This window comes from Rhea pennata, chromosome 16 (genome assembly GCF_028389875.1).
Source record: "Rhea pennata isolate bPtePen1 chromosome 16, bPtePen1.pri, whole genome shotgun sequence".
NCBI lineage: Eukaryota > Metazoa > Chordata > Aves > Rheiformes > Rheidae > Rhea > Rhea pennata.
In genome coordinates, this window is record NC_084678.1 from 5,113,822 (window position 1) to 5,120,729 (window position 6,908).

The 6,908-nt window shown below is 42.7% G+C and overlaps 1 long non-coding RNA gene across 1 annotated transcript; it reads left to right on the top strand.

Moving 5' to 3' along the window:
* The first annotated feature begins 609 nt into the window (after positions 1 to 609).
* On the top strand, positions 610 to 5,965 carry LOC134147602 (uncharacterized). The gene is made up of 3 exons (XR_009960038.1): positions 610 to 655; positions 1,516 to 1,626; positions 5,893 to 5,965. It is a non-coding gene; the product is annotated as an uncharacterized LOC134147602 (long non-coding RNA).
* Positions 5,966 to 6,908: the final 943 nt, after the last annotated feature.

Sequence of the window (6,908 nt, forward strand, 5' to 3'; positions counted from 1 at the left end):
TTAGGCTTCTTTTCATGAGATTAGAATTAAAGGCTATGAAAAAAGCTTGTCCGCTTAACTATTTTTTCCCATCCTTATTTGAGTTGATCACAACAGCGGTAGTAATAAATGGAAAGATGAACATCCATTTTGGCAGCCAGTTGATCAGCCATAATGGTTATTTCATTTGATTATTAGTTCTAGTATTTAAGCAAGGAGAAAGCTTTTTCCTTCGTCTGTTGTTTCCTTTAACAGTAGCTTTATTTTGTTTTTCTTTTTCTCTTTTTCCTGAATGATGATATTAAAAAAAAAATACAGTAAGAGGTTTCAAGGGTTACATTTTACATTAAAAGCATAGATCTTCATTTGTTTGTCTTATTTTCTCTTTGCTTCCTTTCATTGCCATGAACTGGAAGGTGACAAATGACTTCGTGAACAGATGAGAGAAAGAGCTTCCACAGTGACATTTAAATTGGAACCCATGTTTGATGGCATGCAGATGATTTAAATACATGTCACCAATGCAAAGCTATAAAGGCTGATTTAAAAAATGCTTTTGCTTCCTTTATTGCTGCTTTTTAACATGTGCCTGGAGAGTGCTGCGATCCAGTGGAGCCATTGTAAATAAGCTGCAATAGTTGTCTTTCAAAGCCTTTTCTTCACTTGCATTCCTCAGGTGAGCTGCGTTGTGGGGGCTGTAAATAAAGATTACGATCTTAATGCATGCTATGCAGATAGAATTGGCAGTGTGAAAGTCACACATCATGGTTAAGCACTCCTGACCCTGTTTCTAGGTCTGCTATTCAACAGGGGGTCATAGCATGTCAAATTCCCATAATTCAAAACTCAAAATCTACTACCAGCAAACATACTCAGATACTCATCCTTTCTTGAAACTTATGCTGGGTGCAGAGCTGGGGTCGTTGTCACTAGAGGCAAGTGAATTATTCTCTGCAATCAACACGTGTCACGTGTGCTCGCCTCTAGTAGTTGTCAGAAAGGTTTCCATCATCCACTGAAGAGATCTATCTAAATCTAAATCCAGGAGCACTCCTTTAATATCCTCTTTCTTTCATGTTAGGAGTAGGTTGAATTAAATCCAAGCATATAGGCACCACTATTTGGATCTCTGCCTGAATCTTGCCCCCTACTTGACTTGCTGTTGAAGCAGAGGATCCCTGTTGAGTGTGCGCACATTAGAGTTGATATTTACTAGCAGCATGGCCAAAATCAAACTTCATCTTGAAATATGAGAGAAAACTTCCAAACCTAGGGCTATCAATGCTTAATCGGCATGAGAAATCACAAAGTTCTCTGTGGTTTATTACAGGCTGAAAGGCTGTAATTTTAGTAGATTCACACAGTTTATTAAAAGAAAAAATAACAACAAAGTTTACCACACATGAACTTACTGAGACTCTTACTGAGAGCAAAATCTGAATACTTGCTGTGAAGGAAGTGGTATGCAAATATCTTATATGGTGGTATGTAAAAAGGAAGTTCAACACTTTTTTAATCCTAGCTTCTTTCCTTTAGGGAAATGGGAGATGAAAGGGGCAATGCCAATAGTGAATCAAGAGGAACAGACCTGAGATCCATGCAGCAGCATTTCTGCTTTCTGTCGTCCACATCTGAAGAATGCAGCAGGTGAGTGAGATTTTATGAAGGTGCTAAAACTCCTTTATTTCCCCATGAAAATCCATACTTGGTGCTAGACATCTCAACACCATTGAGAATCTGGACTCAAGCATATAGCACAGGGAAGGACAATTAGGGGACAACTGCAAAGCACTCAGGAGAAGGATTCATAGATTTGAGGGCAAAAAGGGACTATTATCATCATCTAGTCTGACTTCCTGCATAATACAGCTCAGGAAACCTCAGCTAATAATTTCTGCATCAAGCCCATAACTTCTGTTTGAGTTATAGCATCAATTTTCAAAAGACATCTAGTCTTGATTTAGAGAGGATAAACTTTGGGTTCTTTTTATCTGTCTTCTAGTCTCTGAGCCTTGAGGGTGTACTCATATCTGGTTTTTAGCTTTTCTCTGCAAACATAGAGGCTCAAAACTAACTTGTGGAAAAAAAATAAGTGAAAACTGATTTTTTTCATGGTGTCTTTTGCATGTGTGACTTGGGGCTTTAAACAGTACACCCCAAAAATGTGACTCTTCTGATAACATCCCAACTTTGGGCAAAATGGTTATCTCCTTCCCAACCAGATTAATAGTTTAGTTTCACAAATCTCTTCTCTTAAGACTTCCATCCAAAAGTAGGTGACCCAGCGGGCAATTCTTGCCCAGTTAAACATCTTAAATTTGCTATTACAAAACACAGCTCTGCTATCCTTTTTGAGATCTGACCAGCTCTTTTTCCAAAGCCCCCAGAGCCACAGATTAAAAAGACATAAAAGGGACTGAATAAAACGAAGGTTAATAGATGCTGATGTGGGAGTAACTGGGGCTGTCAGGGAGCGATTAAGCTGCCGAATAATCTTCCACCTGGAGCTGTCAGGCCAGTGTCTAATGTTTCATTCAAAGGAGAAGCTCTACATTCCTGATGAGTAAATGACAGAGAAGATTTCAATTAGGGTTGCTCTGTGACTCAAATCCTGACATATCCTGACGGTTTACTTTCAGTCCTCCTGCTGTTCTCCGAGGGATGCCAACCCATTAATAACACACTTTAAGATGTAGATTGGGGGGGGGGGGGGGCGCATTTCTGCAGTTTATTAGCAGGTAGCCATCAGTGGGTAAAGAGGGTGCACCTTTCTAGAGCTGTGAACTACCTTTATTATAGGTATTTGGATGGGGCAGGAAAGGACTTTAAAGCTGCTAATTTGAGGGAGCTAGTCCTGTTATAACCATGCAAGGGGAAGACAGGCCCTGTGCAACTGGTTACCTGCAGCTGTATTAATGCATCTCTAGCCTAGCTTCAAAGGAGGTTGCGGGGACAGAGGACATTCTGCTTGGAGTAAGATTTCCCTTCACTTTTTGAATAATTCAAAGGCAAACCAAAATTATTTGGTGCAGAGTTCCCAAAGAAGGAAAAAAAATATTAGGTAAAGCCAAAACATTTTTCTTAACATTATTCTTTGTTTTGAATTTGCCATGAATTAGGAATTGGTTGAGTGCCATGAAAACAAAATGAAAGCTTTCTTTTTGGTCAAACAGGATGTTTCAGTTGACTGAAAGTGAATTTTTCCACCTTTTCTCTCACAGTGGAAAAAGATTGTTTCAGGTCAACATAGAACAGCTCTGTTTTGTTTTCCAAATGAACTGAAAAATCCATTATACTCACAGCTGTACCTGCAATATATGTGCTGCTCTAGTCCTGAGATCCCCTATGGTGCTGTCAGTAAAACACAAGATAGAAGACAGATTAAGTTGCATTTTTTTTGTTTCTCACTCTTGTGGAGATGAATGTGAGCCTCACCTTCCAGACCTGAACCTCCATCTAGATCCCAGGAGCTTAGGAGTTTTAGAAATATGGCTCTTACTCTGACCCTTATCTTCAGAAAGGGTTAAGCCAAGGTCAGGAATTCACACCCCCACACCTCACACATGTATTTTTTATTGTAAAATAACACTTGAAGGGACCTAGCTTCATCCCAGTTACTGCTGGCAACTGTGGCATAAACAACTTGCCCAGAAGAGTCCAAAGGGAGTTTACTGTTCCCTCTTTATTCTGCTTCTGAGTTGCTCCTCTTATTTGTACCTTCATGCACCTTCCTGCACCCAACAGCCCTTGCGTCACTGTGCTGTGCCTTGGACCTCTCCAAATGTCAAACCCCAGTGAATACCAACTATCTTCCAGACTCCAGGTGTGGTAACTGGATTTGCATGCTGGGAGACTAGGAATTGCTTTTGTGTCTTGGTGAGACAAGCTCCTGTTAGGAAGCCCTGATGAAGAGAAGAAAATATTAGTCTGCCTCGGGATGGGGCTGGATGTGAAGAAAGCAACATTCAGTGTAGCTAAAAACGAAGTTATGTATGTCATGAGCATCTGGAGATCTCTTTGGTCTCTGCGTGCATTGGTGGGGGACTTTGGCATGGACCGAGGATGTATAAACCATTGTGTTAAGTTGGAGAGTGGCCGTAGGGGAAAAAGGTAACTTAATAAAGTAACTCAAGTCCTACAAGACGCTGCATCAGGGAAAGAGGGATAGTTCTCACAAGTCCATCCCTCTCTGCGTTTTAGTGGCTCCTCTGTATCTCCCTGCTCTCCCTTGTGTGTATTGAGGATCTTTCAGGCAGCAAAGGAGCAAGGGAGCACCAGTCACTTTACAGCCAAATCACACCTACAGAGACTTTGTTTCTAATGCTGGTGTGTAGCAACATACACCTGTGTTTGTTGCACAGCAGCACTGCCCTTGCACTCCCTGTAGCTGTGTTGCCTTGTGCCAGCTTCTGCTTAATCTCGCTCCTGCTGAGAGGACTGCCTTGGGGTCTGATTTGGCTGCAAGATCTCGCCAGCAGAGGCAATGACTGATTGTCTTGTAAACTCATTGGCAAGTTAGGTGAAAATCATTTCCCCACTCCATTAAACTAGAGAAAAATGGACTTGAAGCTGTTTCGTTTCTTAGGACACGTTTGGGTGTGTTTTACAGCACAAAGTGACAGGGAAGTGGCTAGAAACCGCTACCGGATGCAAACCTTCAGGTGAAGCAAATGGACATGGAAACCCCCCCCCCCCTTTTTTTTTTTCCTTTGGGCTGTCGATAGCCCAACATGTGGTCTCTTCTGTGTGATGCCTCTGGGCTGGCTCTGAGCCTCAAGAAATGTTGTTGGGAGGGAGTGTGAGAGGAGGCTTCTGACTTTCTCTAACTCCAGAGGCTCTGGCATGGTTTTCTGCTTTGTCCTCTCCATTATCGACTGAACTTCACTTTAATGAGTGCTTGGAGGATCATTCAGCCATCATTTGGCTGCGTAAAGGGACACAACACCAGTTTAAGATTTAAGATCAGAGCCCTCCTGTTGCAAGGCTCCTCCCTGGCTGTGGATAGTGCTTACATATAAACCCCCCTGAAGAATGATAATGTATTTTTGGTAGCTTGTAATGATGCTGTGCATGTAGGACCAACACTATTCTGTGAATTTTTAAGTTGTGTCAGACTAGATTCATTAGTGGAGAGTAAAATTTGAAGTGAGTGTACTGTGGAGTTTTCCTTGCACCTGCTGAACCTAATCAGCAGAAGCTATATCACAGGACCAGTGACTGCTGTTTGATCTGCTCATCCAGAGCACCGAAACAGGGGAGAGTTGGTCTGGGATCTGGCTGACATCTAGTAAATGCCTTTTGTTTACATCAGCATTTGAATGACAATAAATATCAAGTAATTCTAGTGATAATTGGTGGATTCTGGTATTTTTAGAAAGCTATTTGTAAAATAAGAGACAGAACTGAGAAGTTCTTTCCCATAGGCTCCCAGAGACTATTTTCCTGTAGCAGGAAATGCTTTGTAAGCTAGCTAGCTTGCTTTTTCCCTTCCCTTCCCTTCCCTTCCCTTCCCTTCCCTTCCCTTCCCTTCCCTTCCCTTCCCTTCCTGATGTTGGTAAGGGCTTCTAAGTATTTAGTTTTTTAATTACCGAATGCATCATGTCCTGTTTTTCCAGTTGAGGGTTGTATCTGACCTATTGAGCTATGAGAAATCCACTATGCTTCCTGTTATTTGTGATGCAAGTCCAAAACCAGACCAGCTGATAGAAAAGGCTAGTGCATTTACCAGGAGTAGCCTGGGGTTTTTAGGGACCCTGCTATGCCTTTACCAAAGGCGTACTCCCCTCCTGGGGAGTGAGTGCATTTCCAGCATGCTCATCACATGCTCATACAATGCATGTATCTGTTGTCTTTGGCATGATACTTTTCTTATAACCACTCTCTGATGAAAAGTCTCCATCCCTTCTCTTGCAGCAGAGAGGCTGTGGCTGAGATGTGACACCATGGCTGGAACACTACAAGACTCACTAGACATCCATGGTAGCTCCTCTCAGGTTTGTGTGATGATTTTCAAATCTTATTTTTCATCCTCTAGCACGAGGGAGAAGAGACCTTTGCGGCTGGGCTGACAGCCGTTCAGTAAAGCCAGTACTGATTATTTCAGCAGTGCTGTTCTGCTGGTGCTCCACGCACATGTCCTGTATTGATGAGGCCTTGGACAGTGGTGTCCAAGAGATTTATTATCAATGGCAGAAGCATCCCTTCCAGATAAAAGATGTTACTGGTGTTGTTTTTGCTTTGTGGCTCCCTCACACCACCTGCTGCACATACTCATTAATGGCTTCAGTCTCAGGGATGGTGCTTCCCTTCTGGAAGGGGAAGAGGAGCACCACACAGGCTCCAGGTGTGCCTTCCCCTTGTGTTTGTGAATGACGGGTCCCATTGTTCGTGGGAGGCGAGCACCGTATTAGGCGTAATGAGGGTTTGTTACATCCACCTATTTCATCCTGTCACTCTATCTCATTTTCTTTTTGTTGGTGTCAGCAAAGCACAGGCAGGATTCATAGTAGCTTCTCGCTGCTTCCAGTACCTGCCTGTGCAGCTGGAGGCTTTGCTCCTGCATTCAATACCACACATTGGTTTAGCAGGAGCTGTTACATAGGCTCTAAGTGATGTAACTTTACTAAACGTAGCCTATTTTTAATAAACTTGAGAATAAAGTGTGAGAGAGAAAGGAACGAGAGATGGGCGAGGGAAAGAAAGAGCAAGAGGCAGTGAATTCCCAGTGATCATTAGCCGGCGGACTCTCTTTGACGTGCAGGTCTCAGCGAATGTGCTTGTTGAAAGTTTAGTGGTGGAGACAGTACACCTAATGGGATCTCGGGGGAGGCATCCTCTCGCCTGTGGATAACAGGCTGTGAGACAAAGCTGTCAGCCTGTTCTGATTTACTACTCTCTTGCAATGGAGAGATAAAAGTTCACATTCCTTG